Genomic DNA, 24,245 nt, shown 5'->3' on the forward strand with positions numbered 1-24,245 from the left:
GTCTCCTGGCAGGCCTTGGCTCTCCCCTTTCCAGGGTTGAGATGGTGCGCTGTGCCGGGAGCCGTTGGGAGAAAGCAGGCTGGTTCTTGGCAGAAGCGCTGGCGCTGCTCTGTGAGGGACAGAGCCGGGCTGCTTTTTCCTCGTGTTTAAGTCGTGGCTTAAAAGTAGGAGTGGGAAAGTGACGATAAGGGAAGTCTGCCTAAAGTAATATCGGCTAGTTTGTAGTGACTTCCAACAACTGTGGTTTTACGCTTTGGATTGTCTGTGTCACAGACCAGTCCTGTCTGCACGAGCGTGAGTGGAATAGTGATCCCATTTGCTCTTTATGTGTGTCTGAGGGGATTTCCCCTCCAACCAGCGTCGAGTGACTCCTCAGGAGTCCAGGTGGATGGCCCTAGTGTTAGAGGGTTGTACTGGCCCTCTTGGCGGTATCCCCTCTCTTTGTTTCTCCACAGGCCAGAGGTGGCCTGGGGTGTCAGCTAGGCCCTCCCTCATGGAGTTTATTTTCTTTTCTTCGCAGACCGGGGGGAAAGCAGTTCTGTGCGCAAGTGCCAATGGAGCATTTAGAGCCAACCTGCTGGGCCCGGAAACAAAAGCGCGTGCCCACATTTTGGTGCAGTCTCTCTGTGTGGCAGTGATTCAGGGGGTGCTTTATAGTGAAATGGAAAAGGGAAGGGGAATTCAGGGGTAACAAAGAACGGTTTGTTTTTGTTACCTACAAGTCCTGCGGGCTCCATTTATCCTGGTTCTAGTTGAGGTGGTCGGACAGGCTGGGTGGCAGCTCTCTACCTGCCTCCTGCGATAGTAAATAGGGGGTGCCAGCTTTAAAAAGGGTATCCTCTTTTGGGGGGCAGACTAGATAAGCCACCAGTCAAGGGGTATTGGTGCTCATCCAAACCATTCTAAAGTGTCTGTGTCTGTTGCTCTGTGTCCTAAGGTTTGTGTGTCTTGTGTAGGTCTGCATCCACCATTTGGGCAGGTGTCCAAGTGACGTCTCCTGTCATTACAAAAGGAAGGGAGGCCCTTATGCTAAAGCCACAGGATTTACATTTAGCAGTGCTGGGTGACCGGAAGGGTAACCAATTGATGCAAATTAATAATTTATTTATCAAACGTGAATGAATTTGCTCCCAGGTGACCCAACTGATGCTATTTAATAATTTATGAATGCACTTGCTCGCGGGAGACCCAATTGATCCTATTTAATAATTTATTTATCAAATGTGAATGAACTTGCTCCCAGGTGACCCAATTGATGCTATTTAATAATGTATTGATCAAATGTCAATGACCTTGCTCCAAGGTGACCCAATTGATTGTATTTGATAATTTATTTATCAAATGTGAATGAACTTGCTTTCATGTGACCCAGTTGATGCTATTTGATAGTGTATTTATCAAATGTGAATGAAGTTGCTCCCAGGTGATCTGGCTGATGCTATTTAACTATGTGTTATCAGAGGTAATGGAGGAAGGACACTTAAGAATGTATTTATCTCAGATGCTCAACAAAACCACCTCAACTCGGGGCACTGCGTTGTAATGTTAACCATGAATATCGAGGATCTGTTTTGCCAAGTCAATGTTATATATATAAAAGAAACAAAAGATGTTCAAGCTTACACCCATGAAATACGACTGTGTCTGTTTATTTAACCAGGTTCATTGCACCCCAGTCAGGTGTCAGGGCTCGCCGGAAGTTGTGTATGGCCTATTCTCTCTCAAGACTAGCCCGCACCTGCGAAGATCGGCCTTAGACTTTCATAGTGAAGACCCTCATTCCTCGCCCTGGCGTTAAATTGCACATGTGTGCAGTAGGGTGTAACTATCCACATACTCAGGTCTCCTACATGTTGCTGTACACCCATTTCTACTGGATCAATGAGAGAAACACCATTCAATTGTATTAGCAATTTCCATTCCTTGTGACATCATGGTGCAGTATCGGAAAGTACAGTGCCTATTGATGGCCCTCATAGCTCCATCACTTTACTGACACCGACCAAGAACAGGTCCCTCAGAGGCTGTGGACCCCAGTTCGAATAACACTTAAGCCAGGAGCAGTATTGCCACAGGTGACACAGTAACCCTTATCAAGAGAGGCAGAGAAAGTGATAAGGGACACTATTGTCATCCTACTAAATCAAGAGATAATTGTACCATCTACTTCCCCATGCAACACAGCGATTTATCCGATAAATCAAGCAAAATGGGGGAGTTGGATAATAAGTCAAGATTTGCACCCACTTAATGACATTGTACAGGCAGAATTTCTAGTGGTGCCTAGCCCTATGACAATATTTTGCAACATTCACCAAGAGGCGACCCACATTACTGTGGTGGATCTTAAAAAAGCCTTCTTCTCCGTTCCTCTGCACCCAGGCTCCCAGTGTTTTACTGCATTTACACATGAGGGGATGCGCTTTGAACACACAAGATTGCCTCAAGGGTACTGAGAGTCTCCCAGTATTTTCAACAGAATACTGCACGCTGATTTAGGTAACATTCATGTGCCTAGCACCATCATTCAATATGTTGACTATTTACTAGTGTGTTGTGTCAGCGAGCACCAGTGCAGGCAGGACTCAAAAACACTCCTACAACTTCTGGCGCACAAGGGATACAAGGTGGACAAGGCTAAATTGCAGTATTGCCTCCAGGAGCTACTATATTTTGGTCAATTAATTTCTGTCAATGGCAAAATAATAATTCCTGACGCGCAGCATTTGTGCGTGCCACCTGACAGCCAAGAACATTAAAAGAGATGCAAAAATTCTTGGGTAATTACTGCAAGGCATGGATACTCTAGTACACAGCTTTCATGAGACCACTGCTGCAAGGCCTTAAGTAAGCTCAGAGGGGTGACAGTAAAATAATATGGACTGAAGAGATGTGTACCAATTTGAATGATCTCAAGGAGGTCATTTCGGCTGCACTAGTGTTAGCAGCTCCAGACTACTTGCAAGGGTTCTACCTATTTTCCCATTCTAACAGACAGTTAATGACTACAGTACTGATGCAGAAATGCTCCATTGGCCACAGGCCATTAGCCTATTACAGTGGCATCCTAGATTCAGTAAAGCAGGGGCAGTCCGCCTCTGAGCAAGCACTTGCCGCAGCAGCATTTGATACCGAGAAAAGTTCTACCATTGTCATGGGATGCTCCGTAACATTGTATATCAAGCACAAGGTGTTTGCCATCTAAGAACGCTCTAAAGCCACACTGACCACACAGCGAACACATGTGTAAAAGATCATTCTGTGCAGTCCAAACATTTACATTGTGTGTTGCAAAACAGTTACCCCTGACACTTTCCTGATAGAAATGTGTTCGGACGAAGACTTGGCCAATCATGATTGTGTAGCTTTTGAAGGTGAGGAAGATGACATCCCCAAAGCAAGTGACAGACTGCTCAAGGGGGGTCCTCTTCGTTGACCAGCAACAATCGACCAGGACACGGGCTTGAGGCATACTGATGCAGAAGTGGTCTGTCTGGTGGATGGGGAGTATGAAACACTAGTGCAAAAGAGGTTATCAATGTACTTCTCGGCTGAGGCTGCCAAACTCATTGCACTCATTGAGGTGCTTCAAGCATCCCAAGGGTGTCACGCAACCATATACTCCGATTTGGCATTTGTTAACCCCACAGTACATGCAGGTCTTGCACAGTGGAAGAGAAGGGGATTCAGGAGGGCAGACAGATCTCCCGTGCAACACGCTGCTTTGCTAGACAAGCTTATTCACGCACTTTCCCCAACATTTGTAGTGGCGGTCGTCAAATGCACCACCCACACTAACAACACAGACGTGGTCTCGCTCAGTAACGCCTCTGCGGATGCAGCAGTGAAAACAGGAGCATACGTCCCAGTAAACAACAAGTAGCAGAGTATCCTGTGTCGACAACGACCACGGAACAGTTGCCCACCCCATACAATGCCTTACCAATTGCACGGTTGATTGAATTGCAGGCGTGGGCACCACATGAGGAGAAAGAGCTTTGGGTAAAGAGGGCGTGCAAACAGTCTCTAACAGACCTCTTGTTGAGACAGGAGATATCAGGGAAAGCAGTGATGCCCCGTGAGTTATTACTAGTAGCAATCGACCAGCTGCATCATCCATCACATGTCTCCAAACAACACATTGCAGCAGATGTTCAAGAAGACTGGTTTGTTCCCAACCTACAAGAAAATGTTACAAATATGGCCACACATTGTACTATGTGCCAAGCTTAGAATACAGGCCTCACACTAATGACTATCAGGGGCACAATGCCCCGCCCTACTGGGCCGTTCTGCAAACTCTACATTGATTGTGCAGACATGGGGAAAAGGTGCAATGGATCCTGTTACCTCATTGTGGTTGTGTGTACCTTCTCATGATGGGTGGAGGCAGGACCTTGTGCACAACCTGACTCTAAGTGCACCGCTAAACCTTCGTTGCAGGAGATTTTCTCTCGATGGGGTGTGTGCGATGTATTGAGGTCAGATAATGGCACACATTTCTTTAATAACCTTTTTTAAGGAGATTTCGGCATTGCTGGGCATCAGGCATCGGATATAACCATTTACCACACCAAGGCCAACAGGGTCATAGAACGGATCAACAGCCTGTTAAAAAGTAAGCTATCGAACTGTGCACCACATTAAAATAAAAACTTAGTGCCCTGCCTGCCAATCGTGTTATTCAGTTTGCACACACAGCCCAGTAAAGAACACCATTTATCACCCCACTAAGTGGTCTCGGGGCGCCGCATGCATACGCACTCTCTCCTGTCAGGCGAGCATCAGACGCTCATAGAGCAGCGTCTGTTTTGGGGGAGGAATTTAACAGCTAGCGTCCTCCCTAACGAAGGCCATAAAATGTGTCTCCCAACAGATTGCACCTCCCCGGAACAGACAAAGCAACTGGTGCCGCAGCAGACACTCCTGCAACGTCACCCCCTCTGTAGCTCTTCCCTGGTGATCTCATTTATGTTAGAAATGTCAGCCCAGGTATGACAGGCCATTTCAAGTTGTCTATGTCACTCCCCTTGCTAACAAGTTGAAGGAGCTACGTTACTGGGTATACCTCACTGATGTCCGAAAGGCACCTCTGCCCCCACCTGCACCAATGGATTGAATTACCCCTGACCCATAATATCATCACTTCGCACTTCGCCCACAAGTATTGCACCCTTTTGTGAGACATGAAAAGACACCACCCACTACCTACATACAACACTGCTACGCATTACATTTATCCAGGGATTGCACTCTTGCAGTTCCCCATACCCCACTCTCTTTCTCTCTCTCTCTCTTTCTCTTTCTCTCTCTCCCTCCCTCCCTCTCTCTCTATAGCCCTCCCTCTCCCACTTCCTCAGTCTCCAGCTCTCTTCCTATAACTGCATCTGTCTTTCTATATTTATTTCTCCATCTCCTCAACTACCTCTTATAATGAAAAAATCCTTTTTGGGTCATCATCGCAATTATCCAACGAGCGCCAACAATTCGATTTATATTAGGACAAGTAACGTGTGTAGTAGTGTGTTACGATTTTCATATTTCTACCTATGTGCGATGCATTACATTGCTGGACTATTTGCAATACTCATGTTTGGTCTAGGAATATATTTAGGATGTACTTTTATGTGGGGTGCGCATATAAAAGAGGGGGGTATATACGAGCAAATGTTACCATCAATGGGTCCATTAAAAATGCCAATTAACTGAATGGGGAATGCAGAATGTAAATGAGTCTGGAAAACTTCACACACATGACACTGTGGCTACAGACACCAATGCTGATGATCAAATGACAAATAACAGCCCCACTCATGATATTGCTAATGTTTAGGCCCCACCCATGACAACTGTTCATTTTACCATGTCCCTTGACAATGTATATAATACAGCCTTAACACGCAAGAAAAGGCAACTTAGAAAATATAGATACGATAATTATGATGGGATAGGTTTAGATTCAGTAGAAGATGTGCATCATCCCGAATTTTCAAACAACTGGTATGAAGACATGAGTTCGGTGGGAAAGAATAGAGTGAATGGAAGTTGTTATGTCTGTTTGTTGTTACTGCACACCTCATGGGCACCGAAGGTATTCATTTCATCAGAACTACCAATTTTAGAGGCTCAATGCCTGGTTCATCTGGTTCATCTGGCACTGTGTAGGCTGCAAGGCACATTCCAGGCACAGATAGTGCAGCAAAACCCCCAAAGCTCCCAGTGTATGTGTATGTGGAGACTGTACATGAACTTCCGAGTAGTAAAATACATAGGGCCTCATCATAAGTTGGGTAGTATCACGACTGGGATACCGGCCAACTTTATTTGTGTTACCGGCCACCCGTCTGGCGCTATTACCGCCGAATCACGGGTCAGATGGTAAACGTTATTCCCCATTGGGTCCATGGGGAATTTTCAGTGCAATTACCACCAGTGGTATTACCGTGAGGTAATTGAGACAAAAATCGTAATTTTTTCAGCGTATTTACCGCCAGCTCTGTGCTGGGGGTAAACAGGCCATTCTCATGATCGGGCGCACTCTTAAATTCGGTAGTAACCTCGTTAGCACCGCATTTAAGGGCTACCACCCAATTTGTGATGAGACAGTTGATGGCAAGAGACATCAATGAGTTGTTCAGCAGGAGGTTTACTGGTTGAAATATTGGCTGAAGTGACCAAAGTATGTGTACAATTCTGGAATGAACATGTTGCAAACCTAACATGGGTCGAACCAATGGAAAAAAACAGTGACAGTAGGCTTATTTGTGCTCCATGTTCAGGAAGTGAGCCATTTCTCAATTGTCTTTCAAAACTGCATGGTCTAACAACTAGATGCTTAAAGGTACAAAACTCACAAGGACCAGAGCCTATGGCCTCACCACACTAAATGTGCCCCGTCTGATCTCAGAAGCTAAGCAGTGTCAGGCCTAGTTAGTACCTGGATGGGAGACCGCCTGGGATTACCAGGTGCTGTAGGCTTTTTTGTGCTCCATGTTCAGGAAGTGAGCCATTCTCAATTGTCTTTCAAAACCGCATGATCTAGCCGACTAGATGCTTAAAGGTACAAATATCACAAGGCCCAGAGCATACGGCCACACCGAATGTGCCTGATCTTGTCTGATCTCAGAAGCTAAGCAGTGTCAGGCCTAGTTAGTACCTGGATGGAAGAGCGCCTGGGAATACCAGGTGCGGTAGGCTTTTTTGAGCTCCATGTTCAGGAAGTGAGCCATTTCTCAATTGTCTTTCAAAACTGCATAATCTAGCCGACTAGATACTCAAAGGTACAAAACTCGGAAGGCCCTGAACCTATGGCCACACCGCACTGAATGCGCCCAATCTTGTCTGATCTTGGAAACTAAGCAGTGTCAGACCTGTTTAGTACTTGGATGGGACACCGCCTGTGAATATCAGGTGCTGCAGGCTTTTTTGTGCTCCATGTTCGGGAAGTGAGCCATTTCACAAGTGTCTTTCAAAACTGCATGGTCTAGCCGACTAGATGCTTAAAGGTACAAATCTCACAAGGCGCAGAGACTACGGCCACACCCCACTAAATGTGTCTGATCTCATCTGATCTCAGAAGCTAAGCAGTGTTGGGCCTAGTTAGTACCTGCATGGGAGACCACCTGGGAATACCAGGTGATGTAGGCTTTTTTGTGCTCCATGATTAGTAATTGTGCCACTTCTCAATTGCTTTTTAAATTTGCCTATGTTTCCAAAATAAATGTATCCCTTTTTATAGCGGAAATGTTGTACAACAACGTGAGGCCTGGAGCTACCTATTTACATAGAATTAACATACGGGTAGTGTGTTCATGGGTAATAAATCTACCTTCACATGTAATGCAGTACAGAGAATATTGAGTCCATAAAGAGGCTTTTTTTTTAACTTTATTTTTAACTTTTTACTGTATCAAATAAGCAGTGCTCCAACAGGGAGCCGCCTAATGCAATCCCCAACAACAGTTCCCCCGCCCCTCCGCCCCCCCATCCCCGTGTCCACCGTGACTTTGAATGCTGCTATCCTTTGTCTGAGCCAAATGGAAAGCTTTCCACGTTGCCCTTGTGTACCTCCATCCTATGGTCTCTCGCTCTGGGGGCTTGGATTGTCCGAGTCTGAAGCTTCAGCATTGTTCATCAGGTAAGTGATGTATGGCCCCCAGATGTCGGGAGGGCGCGCATGTAAAGGGAGGGTTCGAATAAATTCGGTGTCCATATCTTGGCAATATGTTATATCCTTTTCCCAGTCAGCTATCTTGGGGAGTGGGCCCCGACCCCACGACATAGCAATTCTTCTACGTGCCAGCACCATGAGGAGCGCTGCCAGCTTGCGTGACGCTGACTGTAGATATTTAGTGAGGCCGAGAAGCGGACCCAGCGGTAAGGGGGTCATCTGCTCACCTATAATGTCGGATGTTATTTGTATAACGGAAGTCCAGAAGCGCTTGATACCAGGACAGCCCCATGCCAGATGAAGAAAATCAGCGTTGGCAAATGCGCATCTCTCGCACTGGGCTGACGCTTCTGGGTGGTGCCTATGTTTCCTGACTGGAGTGTAGTATGTTTGGTGCACAAAGTTAAAGTGTATTAGCTTGAATCGAGAATTTAACGCTACCTTTTGAGTCTGTCGAAGAATGTAGGCCCAGTCTTCCTCATTAATCGGTTCTTGTAAAGCCGATTCCCACTTTCGTTGCACTTTGGGTTGAAGTTTCCGAGTGTCTCCTATCAAGGTTTTGTACAGAGTTGACACCAGTCTACCTTCACCTTGTGCTAAAATAGTGTTGTGTAACAGATCCCAGGTGGGGGGTTGCTTAGGGAATGTGGGGAATAGCCCCTGAAGGGTGTGGCGAAGTCTGAAATAGAGAAAGACATCTAAGGATGTGTTCCCTCCTCTGTCTTTAGCCATTTGGGGGGTCAGAAAGGTGCCCTCTGGGAAGAGGTCTCCCAGCGATTTAATCCCTATTTTATCTATCCATAACAGGAATACTCTTTCGTTCGTGAGGGAGATGCTGGGGATGAATTTTATCGGTAGTAGGGGGGAAAATCGTATAGCCACTCCGTATTCGCTAGCGATCTTCTTCCATATCGCATATGTGGATAGGACTGTATTCAGCGTTTTATGCGGCACGGGAATGTGGCTTATTATGACTGCAGCTAGCAGGTCGGGGGAAGCCAGGGCTCTTTCCACTTGCACATATGTCTGATGTAGTGGGTTGAGTACCAGTGGCTTAGGAATTGGGCCTGTGCCGCCCAGTAGTATTTTTCTATATCGGGGAGAGCCAGGCCTCCTTTTGATATTGGTAGAGTAAGTGTGTTGTACGCTACCCGGGCTGGTTTCCCCGCCCATAATAACTCAAGGATCGCGCTCTTGATTTTTGATAAAAAGGATTTGGGGAGAAGTAGCGGGATATTTGTGAAGAGATATAGAAGTTTGGGGAGGATAACCATTTTTGTTAGTGAGGTCCTGCCCCACAGCGTTAGTGGTAGAGATTTCCATCTCTGAATAAGTTCTTGTAATAACTGCAGTGTAACTACATAATTGTCTCTAAATATCTCGTGATGGCTTCGTGACATCTTGATCCCCAGATAGCACACCTTCGAGTTTTCCCATTTGAACCCGTGGTCATCTGCAAACTCTGAAGTGCAAGGGATCAGGGGGAACACTATCGATTTGGAATGATTGGTTTTGAGGCCTGACATTAACCTGAATTTTATCACCTCTCGCATTACGGGGTTGAGATTGGTTTGGGGATCACTGACGAACAGCATGACGTCGTCAGCGTATAGGGAGACAATTAGCCTGTGAGGACCCAGCTTTAACCCTCGACCTAACTGCTCGGCTCGCAGCCTTGAGGCCAGGGGTTCCATCACCAGGGCAAAGATAAGGGCCGAAAGTGGGCAACCCTGTCTCGTTCCACGTTCCAATGTGATCCCTGTGGATTTGGTGTTCCCTAATGTGATGTATGAGCGTGGTTCCTTATATAACAGAGCTACTAGTTTCAGGAAGAAGTTACCCAGACCCATCTGCCTTAGTGTTGCGAACATGAAGGGCCACTCTACTGAGTCAAACGCCTTCTCGGCATCTAATAATACTGCTATTGCCTGCTGCGTCGGGTCCAGGGCCTCAATGACGCCAAATAGTCTCCTGATGCCGTATGTTGTACTACGCCCCGGGATGAACCCGGCCTGGTCACCCAGCACCAATGCCGGCATCAAGGGGAGCAATCTGGTCGCCAGAATTTTAGCTAGGATTTTGTTGTCTAAGTTGATCAATGAGATCGGCCTGTACGAAGCGCAGTTCTCTGTAGGTTTTCCAGCTTTGTGCAACATCATTACATTAGCCTCGCGCATCGTGGGAGGGAGTGTCCCCCGTTCCACCGCCTCTTCATAGACTTGCAGAAGAAGGGGGGCCACCACCTCCACGTGTGCTTTGTAGAACTCGCCATTGAGTCCATCGGGACCGGGGGCTTTGGTCTTAGGCAAGGATTTGATTGCTGTCTGAATTTCTTCGAGCGATATGGGCGCGTTCAAGGGTTCGCGCAGGTCCTGGCTCACCCAATACAGTTCCGTGTCATTGAGGTACTCTCGTATCGCTTCGGGATCTGATGCTCCTTTTGAACTGTACAGGTTTTGATAGAATTCTCAGAAAACATTGGAGATCTCCTCCTCTGTGTAAACCTTCTGGCCTTGCGCATCCGCGATACATTCAATGCGGGGTGGGACTTTGCCTATAGTTAGTAGCCTGGCCAGCAGTGCACCTGGTTTTTGCCCCTCTCCGTATTGCCTGATCTGTTGCCTGCGACCCAGGAACTTCAGTTCGCGGTCCGCTGTCTCCCTGAACCCCAAGAGTTCTTTTTTGAGCTCGGCTTGGGTGCGTGGATCTGGAGTATTGGAGAGGTTTTGTTCTAGTTCCTTCAAACGACGCTCTTTGTTGGATAATTCGCCTCGGATCGATTTCAACAAGCTATTTTCTTTAGTCAGGCAAATTCCTCGTACGTAGCACTTGAGTGTTTCCCAGATGGGGCATGCGGAGTCGACTGAGTCTTGGTTGATCTCCAGGAAGGAGACTATCTCATGTCGCAGTCCTGCTGCAAATACGGCGTCTGTGAGTGAACCGGACTTGAATCTCCAGTTGAGGCCAGGCACTGTTACGCCCGCCAGGGTGACCTCCAGTACAACCATCGAATGGTCGGAGTAGGACCTTGGCAGGATATGGCACGCACCCCATCTGAAAGGGCTATGGGAGGATGCCAGGATATAATCGATTCTGGAACTGGTGTTGTGTACGGCTGATCGGAAGGTGTAGTCCCTGCTGTCCCGGTTGTGTCTTCTCCACATGTCAGATAGATTGAAGGTCTGACAAATCTCTCGAACCTGAATACTGGCCTTGGATGGGTTTCCCGATGTGTTATGGGATTTGTCGAGCCTGGGATCAAGTGTGGTATTGAGGTCTGCACCCCACACCACAGTCGTCGCGTTGGTCGCGTCCAAATGGGACATTAACCAGTTGAAATTATCAGGTCCATCTGTGTTCGGTGCGTATGAGTTCACCACCACCACCTCTTTCCCTGCGATTATCCCTTTCACAATTAGTGCCCTCCCCTCAGGGTCTTTCTTTGACTCAATAAAGCTGAAATTAGTTCTCTTGTCGATCAGGATCGCAACACCTCTGGCGAATTAGGAGTATGATGAGAAGTACCGATGGCATCCCCATGATCTGGCCCAATGTTGTTCCGACGGGGGCAGCAGGTGAGTCTCCTGGAGTATCGCTATGCTGATTTTGTGTCTCCGAAGATATTGAAGAATTCTCCTCATTTTCATAGGCTGGTTGCCGCCACGTATGTTCCAGGTGGCGATTTTCAACGTTGCCGCTGCCATCTAGAGGGGTCAAAGTCATCATGTCGAGACGGGGCTCGCGGGATTGACTGGAGTCGCTTTCCATAGAGGAACAGGGAGGACGTGACAATTGTTAGATGCATAGTTCTTCGTGTGACTGTCGTGGAACTGGGGTATGCGGGTTGTGGCGGTTTTGCTAAACTAACTTCCCTCCCCTGCACGGGCAACCCCCAACATGCCCGTGATAAACAAACCCATTTTAACAGTACAACTAGCATTTCTGTGCTCGGGGCGCAGGTGGCCCTCCAAGAGGGGGCTGGCTCCCTCCTTCGGATGCAATGTTGAACTGTGGTGGTCGTTTCTAGTCAACCATGAAGTCTCGTGCAGCCGTTTTGGGTGTCCTATAGGCAAATTTTACGGCGGGTTTCTTCTTGGTCTGTCGCCCCTTTGCGGTCTTCCGTTGAAGGTAGCGGGTCTACAGCCAGAGCGATCCAGATAGTCGCTTGTCTCTTCCGGGGTGTTAAAGAACTGGGTCCTGCCCTCGTGTTGGATGCGGAGTTTGGCTGGGAAGAGCATGGAATATTGTATCTGGTTCTCTTGTAATCTGCGCTTTACTGCCATGAACGATCTTCTCTGCACTTGGACAGCTTGGGAGAAGTCCGGGAAAAACTGGATCTTGTCGCCGTCGTACTGGAGATCCCCTTTTTCCCTAGCCGCCCGTAGGATGGCATCTCGATCCTTATAGTCAAGCAATCTCGCTATGATTGGGTGGGGATTAGCCCCCGGGATCGGTCTGGTGTTGGGGACTCGATGAGCTCTCTCCACGACAAACAGTTTAGACAGGATTTCTGTACCAAAGAGGTCCATACATAACTTCTCAACGTAGTCTTCCATTTTCACGGTGAGTTGTTGTTCCCTGGCTCCCACAATCCTGATGTTGTTGCGCCGAGGGCGGCCTTCCAAGTCTTCGTTTTTTGCGTTTACTGCTTTCATTTGCACTTCTAGGGAGGCCACTCTGGACGTTAGGGCCGCTGCACCGTCGTCGAGGTCCGATACTCTCTGCTCGACTGTGTCCAGTCTGTCGGCGTGTTTGTCCAGCCGGTGCTGGAGTAGGTCGACCTTGGAGGAGAGTGCGTCGAGTTTGCTTCCAAGACCCCCGATCCCGGCCTTAAGTTCAAGGAGGATTTCCCTGATGTCGAACCCGTAGGCCTCCTCTTCATCCTGGGCTGCGACCTGGATGGGAGACTGCGCTCTGCTGTTCGAGGCGGTTGCTTTGGTCGTGGAGCTACCCTCGAAGTTCATCTTTTTTTGAGATCTGTCCGTTTTCCTCGAAGTCGCCATTGGTGCACGCGTTGCGGGGGCCAGGGGGCAACGGGAGGCGGGCCAGGGGTCCCGGGGCGCCCGGCTTGTCGTTTTCCAGCGGTGTGACTTTCTGTAGGTCTTGCCGTTGGGCCGGTTTGGACCGTGCTGTTTATTACGCTTCCTCCGGCGGGGATCCACCCAGTATCTCCTCTGCGAATGGGTGCTTGCGAAAGCGGGGGGCGCCGGATCCGGGCGTTATTCACAGCTTGTTATCGGCTGGGCAGTGTAGGAGGCCTTGAGTCGCTTCTCCCCGAGTAAGCCTTTCGGATATGTCGTTTACTGTTCACGTGGGCCCAGGCCCGTGGACCCCCGCGCCTCCGCGCCCCCCCGTAGATTAAATGTCACTCGGGGGAGCCGGGGATCCACCCGGGGCGCGCGAGCGAGGGCGCGAGGGCGCACGGGGCGCGTGTACCTGATCCTCGGCGGCGCCCGGAGAGCCCCCCGGTGTCCGTCCGTGGTGGTTCCTCCAGGACTCTGCAGGATTTTCCTTCGTTTTCGGCAGCTCCGAACGACACCCTCGAGTCCCAGGCCCGCTCCGCCGCCGGCCTATCTGCGCCCGGCCCGTGCCTGTGCCCCGCCCGCACGGGGATGGGGGGGGGCTCTTCACCGTCGAGGAGTCGGGACTCAGCGTCCGAGGGTCGACGGATGAAATACCCCGTTCTGCTCGGATTCGCCTCGGCTACAAACTGGAGGCGGCTGCGGACAATTTGCGCACCACAGATGCTTCGATTGGTCAGGATTTTAGGGGAGCTCCGCGGAGCTCACAGGGAGGCCGCCATCTTGGACGGCTCTCTAGCGCCCTCTGTCCATAAAGAGGCTTGAAAGAAAGCCATTCTTGTGTTGGTTGTTCTCTCCAACTCCCTGCAACAGAAACAGGATGGATGGAGTAAAGTTATCCTACCAGACATAGGAGTCCTGAATGGGCCCACAAGTCTTATATATCTCGCCTGATCGAGCCTGATCGGGTGATGAGCGTGGTATCATGTTGCAAGTGGCTTAATGGCTTAGCTTACTAATACTCTTAGCATTTCTCGATCCTACGGCCACACCACACTGAATGCGTCTGATCTCATCTGATCTTGAAAACTAAGCAGTCTCGGGCTCAGTTAGTACCTGGACGGGAGACTGCCTGGGAATACCAGGTGCTGTAGGCTTTTTTGTGCTCCATGTTCTGGAAGTGAGCCATTTCTCAATTGTCTTTCAAAACTGCATGGTCTAGCTGACTAGATGCTTAAAGTACAAATATCACAAGGCCCAGAGCATACGGCCACACCGAATGCACCTGACCTTGTCTGATCTCAGAAGCTAAGCAGTGTCAGACCTAGTTAGTACCTGAATGGGAGAGCGCCTGGGAATACCAGGTGCAGTAGGCTTTTTTGAGCTCCATGTTCAGGAAGTGAGCCATTTCTCAATTGTCTTTCAAAACTGCATGATCTAGCCAACTAGATACTCAAAGGTACAAAACTCGGAAGGCCCTGAGCCTACAACCACACCACACTGAATGCGCCCGATCTCATCTGATCTCGGAAACTAAGCAGTGTCAGACCTGTTTAGTACCTGGATGGGACACCGCCTGTGAATACCAGGTGCTGCAGGCTTTTTTGTGCTCCATGTTCAGGAAGTGAGCCATTTTACAATTGTCTTGCAAAACTGCATGGTCTAGCCGACTAGATGCTTAAAGGTACAAAACTCACAAAGCCAAGAGCCTACAGCCACACCACACTGAATACACCCTATCTCGTCTGTTCTCGGAAGCTAATCAGTGTTGGGCCCAGTTAATACCTGTATGGGAGACCACCTGGGAATACCAGGTGATGTAGGCCTTTTTGTGCTCCATGTTCAGGAAATGAGCCATTTCCCAATTGTCTTTCAAAACTGCATGGTCTAGCCGACTAGATGTTTAAAGGTACAAATCTCACAAGGCCCACAGGCTACAGCCACACCACACTGAATGCGCCTGATCTCGTCTGATCTCAAAAGCTAAGTAAAATCGGGTCTAGTTAGTTCCTGGATGGGAAACCACCTGGGAATACCAGGCGCTGTAGGCTTTTTTGTGCTCCATGATTAGTAATTGTGCCACTTCTCAATTGCTTTTTAAATTTGCTCATGTTTCCGATATAAATGTATTCATTTTTATAGCAGAAATGTTGGACAACAACATGAGGGCTGGAGCTACCTATTTACATAGAAGTAACATACGGGTAGTGTGTTCATGGTTAATAAATCTACCTTCACATGTAATGCAGTATAGAGAATATTGAGTCCATAAAGAGGCTTGAAAGAAAGCCATGTTGTGTTGGTTGTTCTATCCAACACCCTGCAACCGGAACAGGATGGATGGTGTAAAGTTATCCTACCAGAGATAGGAGTCCTAATTGGGCCCAACGTCTTATATATCGAGCCTGATCGAGTGATGAGCATGGTATCATGTTGCAAGTTGCTTTTTGACTTAGCTTACTAAATACAAATGCATAAGAGCAATACTCTTAGCATTTCTTGACCCTACAGTCAAACCACACTGAATATGCCCAAACTCATCTGATCTCGTGAAGCTAAGCAGTGTGGAGCTCAGTTAATACCTGGATGGGAGACCCCCTGGGAATACCAGGTACTGTAGGCTTTTTTGTGTTCAGTGTTTGGCAGAATCCTGTGCAGTACCCTTAGGGACCACTACACAAGATTAAGACCACAAGTGTAGTACAATTTCACCTTTGGTACAAGCCTGTACTACACAGAAAAGGTGGTAGCACTGGCTGAGCAGCCAGACTTATCTCAAGAGCAAATGAGCAGTAGTAGGAATTACACAAAGAACCACAATTACGGTGACTCAAGCAAACACTGACTCAAGGTTTTAGGTGAAAAATATAAGTACATTTATTTTTAAACCATCTGTTCATAAAACACTTCACTTCTATTAAATAAAACCACACTGTAAATACAATACACACAACCAATTCCTCTTGTTCAGGCAAATTCAAGGTAAGTAAATTAGGATTTGACAGGTCGGTGTTTTGAAACAAAGACGTTACCGCCGGTACATACGCGATCACTTTTTGACAGTAATGACAGTTCGGTCTTACTAAAGAAAAGCGTACCCGTGGACAGAAATGTCACCGAAGTCAAACACACTTAGCACAAAGAATTAAAACGAGGGAATAATTAGAAAAAAATCATAGGCAATACTTTTGTCAAGGCAATAGAGTCAGAGGACTCGCTCTACGAGACAGATAAAAGTCAATAGGCCTGCGCCAGTGTCAAGTGGAGCAGATGCTCTGTTGTCGAGGATCACACGGTAAGAACAGTTTGAGATTCAAGATGCCAGGAGTACTTAGATATTGTCAAAAGGAGGCAAAAGTTATAAGAGGGAAGAAAGAAAGGACAAGCCTTCGTGGAGGAAAAGGGTTCACCCTGATTCCTCAAGGTCGGACGGAGAGAACGACCAAATGGACACAGTACCTTATTCCGCTGAAGAAAGCTGGTGTCACGGCAGTTGTTCCTGGTAGTTCCTGCAGACTCACGGTTCCTGAAGCTTCAGTCCTGGGGATAAGAATGAGGACGTCTGGAGCGATCTACACTACCCAGGAATGAAGCGAGCAGCAGCAAAAGCAACAATGAATAAAAGGTGCGCTCCTTTAAATCAGGAGAGGGCTCTTCTGATGACTATTCGGACCACTACAGCAATGTGCAGTGATTTCGACCCAGAAGAGGATTCTCTGGCTGAAGAAGGGTGAGCTGGTTGATCCCACCAGGCTCAAGGGAAGAAGACTCCAGACTGGATATTCTCTTGTCATTGAAGGGTAGATAGCTCAGGACTGCAGCAGGGCTTCACCTGGACTCGGGTTTGCAGCAGCCGTCTTCTTCTCTGCTTCTCTTCGGTTGCTTGCACTTCCAGTGGCGACTCTGACTTCCTGCCAAGAGTCCTGCCTTTTATGCCAAAATCCCCCATTCACACAGCCTGGCTGTCAATCACACAGCAGGGGGGTTGTCCAGCTCGGACAACCACCTCAGCCATGGATACCAAAGAGCGACTTGGGTCTCCAAGGAGACCCTTTGCAGGGGGTGACTATACCCCTCCCTCAAATTCAGCCCACCTAGACACCCAGGTGCCAGAAGGAGGGCTTCTCTGGAGAAGCCCGCCAAACGACGGTGAACAAAGAAGGCAAACCGGGTTTGCCGCTTGAAGTAAACCACTTGCTTGAGTCACAGTAATTGTGGTCCCTTTGTGTAATCTCTGCTACTGCTCATATACTCTTGAGATAAGCCTGGCTGCTCCGCTACTGATACCACTATAACCTAGTAGTACATGGTTGTACCAAAGGTAAAACTTGTATTGCCACCTGTAGTCTTAATTGTGTGTAGTGGTCCCTAAGGGCACTGCACGGAATTCTGCCTATCACTGGTATACAGCGTGTTAGGGAGAATTCTCTTATAAGGCTAATTTCCCAAACCTAGTGAGTCCCCCAGCAGCTTTGTTTTTTTCTCCTGCTGAGAGTGAGACCCTTTTCCTCCCACTCTTAGGCATGATTTGAGGTATGTCTTTGACTTTTTGTGTGCTTATGGGCTATGGGTTTTTTTACTCCATAGGGTATCATCTGTTTTTGTGTATGTGTTACACAGCACCCTCAGTGCAGTAACACAGGGGTGTCATAGTGACCCCCAAACATAGAATCCATATCCTGGGACTGACTACTGTCTCCCAGGGCATGTAAAGTCACCATTGACTTTACTAGTCCAAAATTGTGAACATAACCAGTACAAACCATCATATTGTGGAAGTACTGGAAGGGGTTAATTCGATTGCCCCTGGGTCTGTTTCCAAGGGGCACTGTCCAGTCCCCCCATGTCGAGTTTCTGGCTGGTGGCAGTGGTTACCACGCAAAATATTTCTCCGGAATATTTCCTATGGGATTTTCCCATTGATTTAAAACGCACCACTTTTTGGTGCAATGTTAAAGATACCGCCGGGTTATTTATTTAATATAAAATCACCGGTTGGGTCTTTTTGCCAGAACTCTTTTCTAAAATGCCGTTCGTGTCCGTCTCTGTAACTCCAACCAAGGTCGGGCCCTTTGTTCCACTTTTTGGCGGGCTTCTCCACAGAAGCCCTCCAACTGGTGCCACTCTGTCTGGGTTCCACAGGATGTGTGGTTGGGGGAATTGGCACCCTGGACTGCATTGCCTTAGAAACTCAAGTCACACTCTGTTCTGATTGGCCCAGTGGTGAGCCGCCCGGCTCACCACTTAGCAGGTATGAGTGACAGCTAGGTTGTTGAATGGGTTTTTTTCTGCATAAAAGCAGGGCTTTTGGGAATGGAACTTCAGAAGTCGCCACAGGACCTAAGAAATCCGAAGAGGGGAGAAGCTGAGCCATGTGCAATGACGACGCCACCGGTGGAGCCCTGCTGCAACGACCTCACCACTTTCCCGACGACAAGAGAAGATCTTTTGCTGGAAGAGTCTTCTTCCTCTGAGCTGGTGGGATCAACCAGTTTGCCATTTCGCCTTCCAGGACGTCTCTTGGTCGAATTGCCCGTGCCAAGCTCCCCGGCGGCCGGATAGCCAAACTTCACCACTGTGACCGCGAATAAAAGGAACGCCCCTTTTAACCGACGAACTCCGCGGCTGGTCTCTTCCCTGGGCAGTGCAACGACTCCATGTTTCCTTTTCGACGAGATCTTCTCTTCCCCTGGTCGAAACCATGAACTGCACCCGCTGCCAGCAACAACTGCCACCGCTGGAGCTTCCTCAACTTTAAAGGTACTGTGTTCCACCTGGCCTCCCTTTCTACGGTTTGCTAAAGGTGGCCCTTAAATCCTTGGCTTTCCAACTGGGTTGGTCCCCAGACCTTCTAACTTTACCTTCTGAATCAACCCGACCTCTTTTGAACATTTTTACAAAGACTTTAATGCATTTCTAAACTGTGTGATCTTGGGCACATTTCACGTTGCTCCATTTAAAGTGGGCCTGGCCTATGAACTTTGCTCTACAGTAGACTCTGCCTTCACTAACTTGTTTTGGTCTTATAAAAGAGTTGGGAACTGTTTTATTTTTATGACCTGCCTTTCTCTCTCCTTTTTACTTAATTATTGGAGTACCATCTAAGTTACGCGCTCGCATCTGTTTTTACAAATAGTGGTGTTTTGACTTAGACTTGCCTAATAATTCTTAAGGGAGGTGTGTATACTTTTCTGATCGTGTTTGAACTTTCTTTGATTTATAGTGCTAGTGTATTTCTTTAAGTGTGTGTTAAATAAATAAGGGAAATGCACAGGATTCTGCCTAACACACCGGTGGGATTTGAAAGTAGAGTGATTACACTTAGAGTGCTGCTATTGCTTGGGTTCAACTAACCACAAGGTTAACACCACTAATTCTATCTACCTAAGAAATCATGTCAAATATGGAAAGCTACACTGAAGAGGGTCTTTTGAACTACACTGCTGAGGTTTTGAGAACCATGTGTAGGGAGAGTAGTCCCTCTGGTAAACGAAAGAAATCTGAATTGATTGCAAAGTTAATAGGAAAACAAAGTCTGGCGAGTGGGTCAGAAGGGCCTACCCCTCCAGCAAATGTGAATAATGATGTTTCTGATTCTGAGAGTGTTGATTTGGAAGAAGTAGATGAGTCCTTGTTAGGTAACCCTACAGCTCCTTTGCCTACTCAGAAAGCACAACCTCTGTCCACTGGGACCCCCACAGGTCCTACACTTACTCCTGAATTTATTGCACTTGAGAAAATGAGACTTGAATTGGAAGTGAAACGTATTGATGCACAAACTGCCATGAAACATCAAGAGTTAAGGCTCAGAGAAATGAAGCTGAATCATGAACTAGAGATGAAGAAATTGTCTGTAGAAAATGCTTCTCTCCCAGAGACTTCTAGGTCTGCCAGCCCTAAGAGACCCCATATGCCAAAGGAAATTATTGGAATGTATGAGACTAACCTTGATGTTTTGGATTGGTTAGCAATGTTTGAGTACAATCATGGGATGAAGGTATCTCGGGGAATCAGCTGATTCCCTGGCTTTTCTCTAGGCTCCCCCTGTTGCAAGTGATGCTATAATGGGGGAGGAGGATAAATAGGATTATGAGTGTGTGAAGCTAGCATTAATAGCTAGATTTGGGAAGACCCCTTCCCAGTATCGTAAGAGGTTTAGAACCCTCCAAAAGCATGATGGTACCCCTGAGGCTAGCTGGGTGTGTGAAGGTTTGAAAAACCTAGATGGTTGGGTTAAGGGTTACAAAGTGAACACTTATGAAGGTTTGAGGAATCTTGTAATGTTGGAGTCTATTTTTGATGTCTGTTCCCCTGAGCTTAGACAGCACTTGGCTGATTCAAAGGAGATAGATCCTATGAAACTAGCTAAGGCTGCTGACTTGTGGGTTGCCAACAGGACCACTCACAAGGAACTGGGGCAACTCAGAAAAAGGATGAGGGAAAGTAGCCAAAGAAAGACAACCAAGAGAATTCCAATAATTCCAATCCAAAAAAGGGCCCCAAACATAACCAGGGTAGGCCACAAGGAAAACCAAATCAGGCTAGTGTACCATCTGGTCCCAAACCAGATGGAGGTCAGAGTAAACCCCCATTCCAGAGAGCATTTGGAAAATGCTTTGTTTGTGGGCTACCTGACCATGTGAAAGGAGATCCCAGATGTAAGGGTAAACCTTCAGGGATCAACACTGCCTCCTTAGCCTTCTCCCAGGTGGATGAAGTACCTATGATCAATGGAAACTTTCAGTTACTAGCTGATGAGCCCATGAGAGTCTCAGCTAGTGTTTCTTTAGTGTCCTTGGGTCTTTGGGAACAACATAACTTAGATGTTTATAACTCAATCCCAGATAATACTAAAGAGTATTACAAAGATAGTGTTCTTGTGTATGGTCAGGAGACCCGTGCCATCAGAGACACTGGAGACAGCATAACTGTGGTTGATGAATGTTTTTTCAAGGTGGAGGATGTTGCTAAGGCACCCAAACACTTAAACAAGTTAGCTGGAGGCCCTGTGCAAATGGTTCCCCAGTTACCAGCTCTCATCCAGTGTAATGACATGACTGTCAGGATACCTGTAAGTGTGCAAAATAACATACCTGGGAAGGTCCTGCTGGGTAATGACCTTAAAACTCTTGGAGTTGTGTCTAGTACCCCAGGCCCCCCAGCAGAAGGAAGCAGGAGCTCACAAGGTCTGCAAGGGAGAGAACCTTGAGAGGCTCTCCTGGGGAGATGATAGAGGAAACTATCACCCCAAGTCCACAGGCCTTACTTACTGCCATTGCAGGGCAAGGAAAGACCAAGGGGAAACCCAAGTCTGCCAGCAAGAAACCAGCAAGCACTCCTGTGCCCAGAAGGACATCTCAGAGACTGTCCAAAGTCACATCTGTGACTCCCACATCAGCTGAGGCTGAGTGTGAGGTTCAACCCTGTATGGTCAAACTAGATACTGAGGAATCAGATCTAGAAGATCTTACCTTGGTAGTAGATCTGGACCCTGTTGACCATCCTGAGCTGCAGTCTTTACTGGCAGAAGGTGGACCCAACATGGAAGATTTCAGTAAGGGACAAAAAGAATGTCCTACCTTGGAAGGTCTTCGCCAACAGGCAACTTCTCAGCCCAATGGGACTGAGCCTGGGAAGTATAGGTTGCACTGGGAAGATGGCCTCTTCTACAGTGAACCAACGGAGACTGCAAAAGACTTGTAGTACCTCTAGTGAACCGACTCCAGTTTATGCAGTTAGCCCACAAGATACTTTTGGCTGGTCACTTAAGTTTTAAGAAGACCAAGGAAAGGCTCTCTCTTTACTTCTATTGGCCTAGTGGCACCCTTAGTACCTCTCGCAGTGGTGGGAGTTCCTTTTGAGAGGGTCGGGATTGACATAGTTGGTCCTCTTGATCCTCCCACATCTTCAGGCAACAGGTTTATCCTGGTTGTAGTGGATCATGCCACTAGATTTCCTGAAGCCATACCTATGAGGACTGTTACGGCTCCGGCTGTGGCTAAGGCCCTACTTGGTATTTTTACCAGAGTAGGTTTTCCTAAAGAGGTGATATCTGACAGGGAATCACATTTTATGTCCAACTACATGCAAGCCATGTGGAAAACCTGTGGAGTAACCTACAAGTTCTCAACTGCCTACCACCCCCAAACCAATGAGTTGGTAGAGAGGTTTAACAGAACTATGAAGAGCATGATAGGTGCTTTAGAAGAATCCCTTAAAAGAAAGTGGGACCTTCTACTGCCATGCCTTCTCTTTGCCTATAGAGAAGTCCCTCAGGAGGGAGTAGGATTTAGTCCCTTTGAACTTCTCTATGGCCATCCAGTCAGAGGTCAATTGGCCCTGATTAAAGAGGTGTTGGAGAGTGCTCCTTCCCCCCAGAGTGACTGACTATGTGATAGGTCTCCGGAGGAGAATGTCACACATGATGGCAGAGGCAACTGATAACTTGAAGGCTGGTCAAACTCTGGTCAAACATTGGCATGACCAGAAGGCTAACATGGTTGAGTTTACTCAAGACCAGCTTGTTCTTGTTATGGTCCCCACAAGGCAGAGGGCCTTGCAGGACAAATGGATAGGACCCTTCAAGGTTGTGGGTAAACCTGGAGAGGTGAACTATCTGGTGGACTTAGACAAACCTAAGGAGGCTCCCAGAGTCGTTCACACCAACCGTTTGAAGGCATATATCTCTCGACCTGACATAGGAGCTTTGCTTCTAGCTTCAGCTCAGGAGGAGGCAGAAGGCTAACATGGTTGAGTTTACTCAAGACCAGCTTGTTCTTGTTATGGTCCCCACAAGGCAGAGGGCCTTGCAGGACAAATGGATAGGACCCTTCAAGGTTGTGGGTAAACTTGGAGAGGTGAACTATCTGGTGGACTTAGACAAACCTAAGGAGGCTCCCAGAGTCGTTCACACCAACCGTTTGAAGGCATATATCTCTCGACCTGACATAGGAGCTTTGCTACTAGCTTCAGCTCAGGAGGAGGAGGAGGAAAGTGAACCTCTGCCTGACCTCCTCAGAGGCCTACCTTTAGATGAGCAATTGGAAGGAGTTAATCTCTCTTCCAGTCTCACATCTGACGGGCAGGATGAGTGCAAGTTACTGTTGAATCAGTTTGCCTCCCTGTTCTCACTTTCACCAGGCTTAACCCCTTGGGGCCAGCATGATATACTCACTGGTGACTGTTTGCCTATCAAAAGCAGGGGTTACAGAATGTCTGACATTGTAAGAACCCATATAAGGAATGAGGGCAACAAGATGCTTGATCTCGGGGTTATAGAACCCTCTACTAGCCCATGGTCTAGCCCAGTTGTGCTTGATCCAAGGAGTTGAGATTCTGCGTGGACTATAGGGCTCTAAATGCAATCACAACGACTGATGCCCATCCTTTATCTAGGACAGATGAGCTGGTGGACAAACTTGGTGCAGCCAAGTACCTCAGCACATTTGACCTAACGTCAGGCTATTGGCAAATAGCCCTGACAGACCATGCCAAGGTCTAACTGCATTTTCTACCCCAGCTGGCCTCTACCAATTCAAGGTAATGCCTTTTGGATTAAAGAATGCACCTGCTACATTTCAGAGGATGGTCAATCAAGGACTTCTGCATGGCATACTTGGATGACATTGCAGTGTTCAGCCCTACATGTAAAGAACATATTAAACACCTAGGCTATGTATTGCAGGCTCTGGAACAGGCCCATCGGACCACAAAGGCAAGCAAATGTCAAATTGGTCAGAGTTCAGTGGTCTACCTTGGACATGAGGTAGGAGGAGGTGAAATAAGGCCATTGCCTATCAAAGTACAAGCTGTACAAAACTGGGCCACCCCTACTACTCAAACCCAAGTGAGAGCCTTCTTAGGTCTCACTGGGTATTATAGGAACTTCATAGAGAACTATGGGACCGTAGCTTCTCCCTTGAATGTCATTTCCCCTCCCAAATTTCCTAAAAAAGGTCAAGTGGAATGAGGAGTGTAATTAAGGCTTTGAAGGTCTAAAGAAAACCCTTTGTCAAGCTCCAGTCCTAAGAGCTCCTGATTATCACCAACCCTTC

The 24,245-nt window shown here is 47.6% G+C and overlaps 7 pseudogenes; all 7 read left to right on the plus strand.

Annotated features, from left to right (window-relative positions):
• Positions 1 to 7,303: 7,303 nt before the first annotated feature.
• Positions 7,304 to 7,422, plus strand: LOC138495497 (5S ribosomal RNA; annotated as a pseudogene).
• Positions 7,423 to 7,528: 106 nt separating this feature from the next.
• Positions 7,529 to 7,647, plus strand: LOC138495006 (5S ribosomal RNA; annotated as a pseudogene).
• A 6,582-nt stretch (positions 7,648 to 14,229) lies between these two features.
• Positions 14,230 to 14,348, plus strand: LOC138495566 (5S ribosomal RNA; annotated as a pseudogene).
• Positions 14,349 to 14,673: 325 nt separating this feature from the next.
• LOC138495178 (5S ribosomal RNA) lies at positions 14,674 to 14,792 on the plus strand (annotated as a pseudogene).
• Positions 14,793 to 14,898: 106 nt separating this feature from the next.
• LOC138495192 (5S ribosomal RNA) lies at positions 14,899 to 15,017 on the plus strand (annotated as a pseudogene).
• Positions 15,018 to 15,123: 106 nt separating this feature from the next.
• LOC138495583 (5S ribosomal RNA) lies at positions 15,124 to 15,242 on the plus strand (annotated as a pseudogene).
• A 452-nt stretch (positions 15,243 to 15,694) lies between these two features.
• LOC138495639 (5S ribosomal RNA) lies at positions 15,695 to 15,814 on the plus strand (annotated as a pseudogene).
• Positions 15,815 to 24,245: the final 8,431 nt, after the last annotated feature.

This window comes from Ambystoma mexicanum, chromosome 10 (genome assembly GCF_040938575.1).
Source record: "Ambystoma mexicanum isolate Mex_15411 chromosome 10, UKY_AmexF1_1, whole genome shotgun sequence".
In the NCBI taxonomy this organism is placed as follows: Eukaryota; Metazoa; Chordata; class Amphibia; order Caudata; family Ambystomatidae; genus Ambystoma; species Ambystoma mexicanum.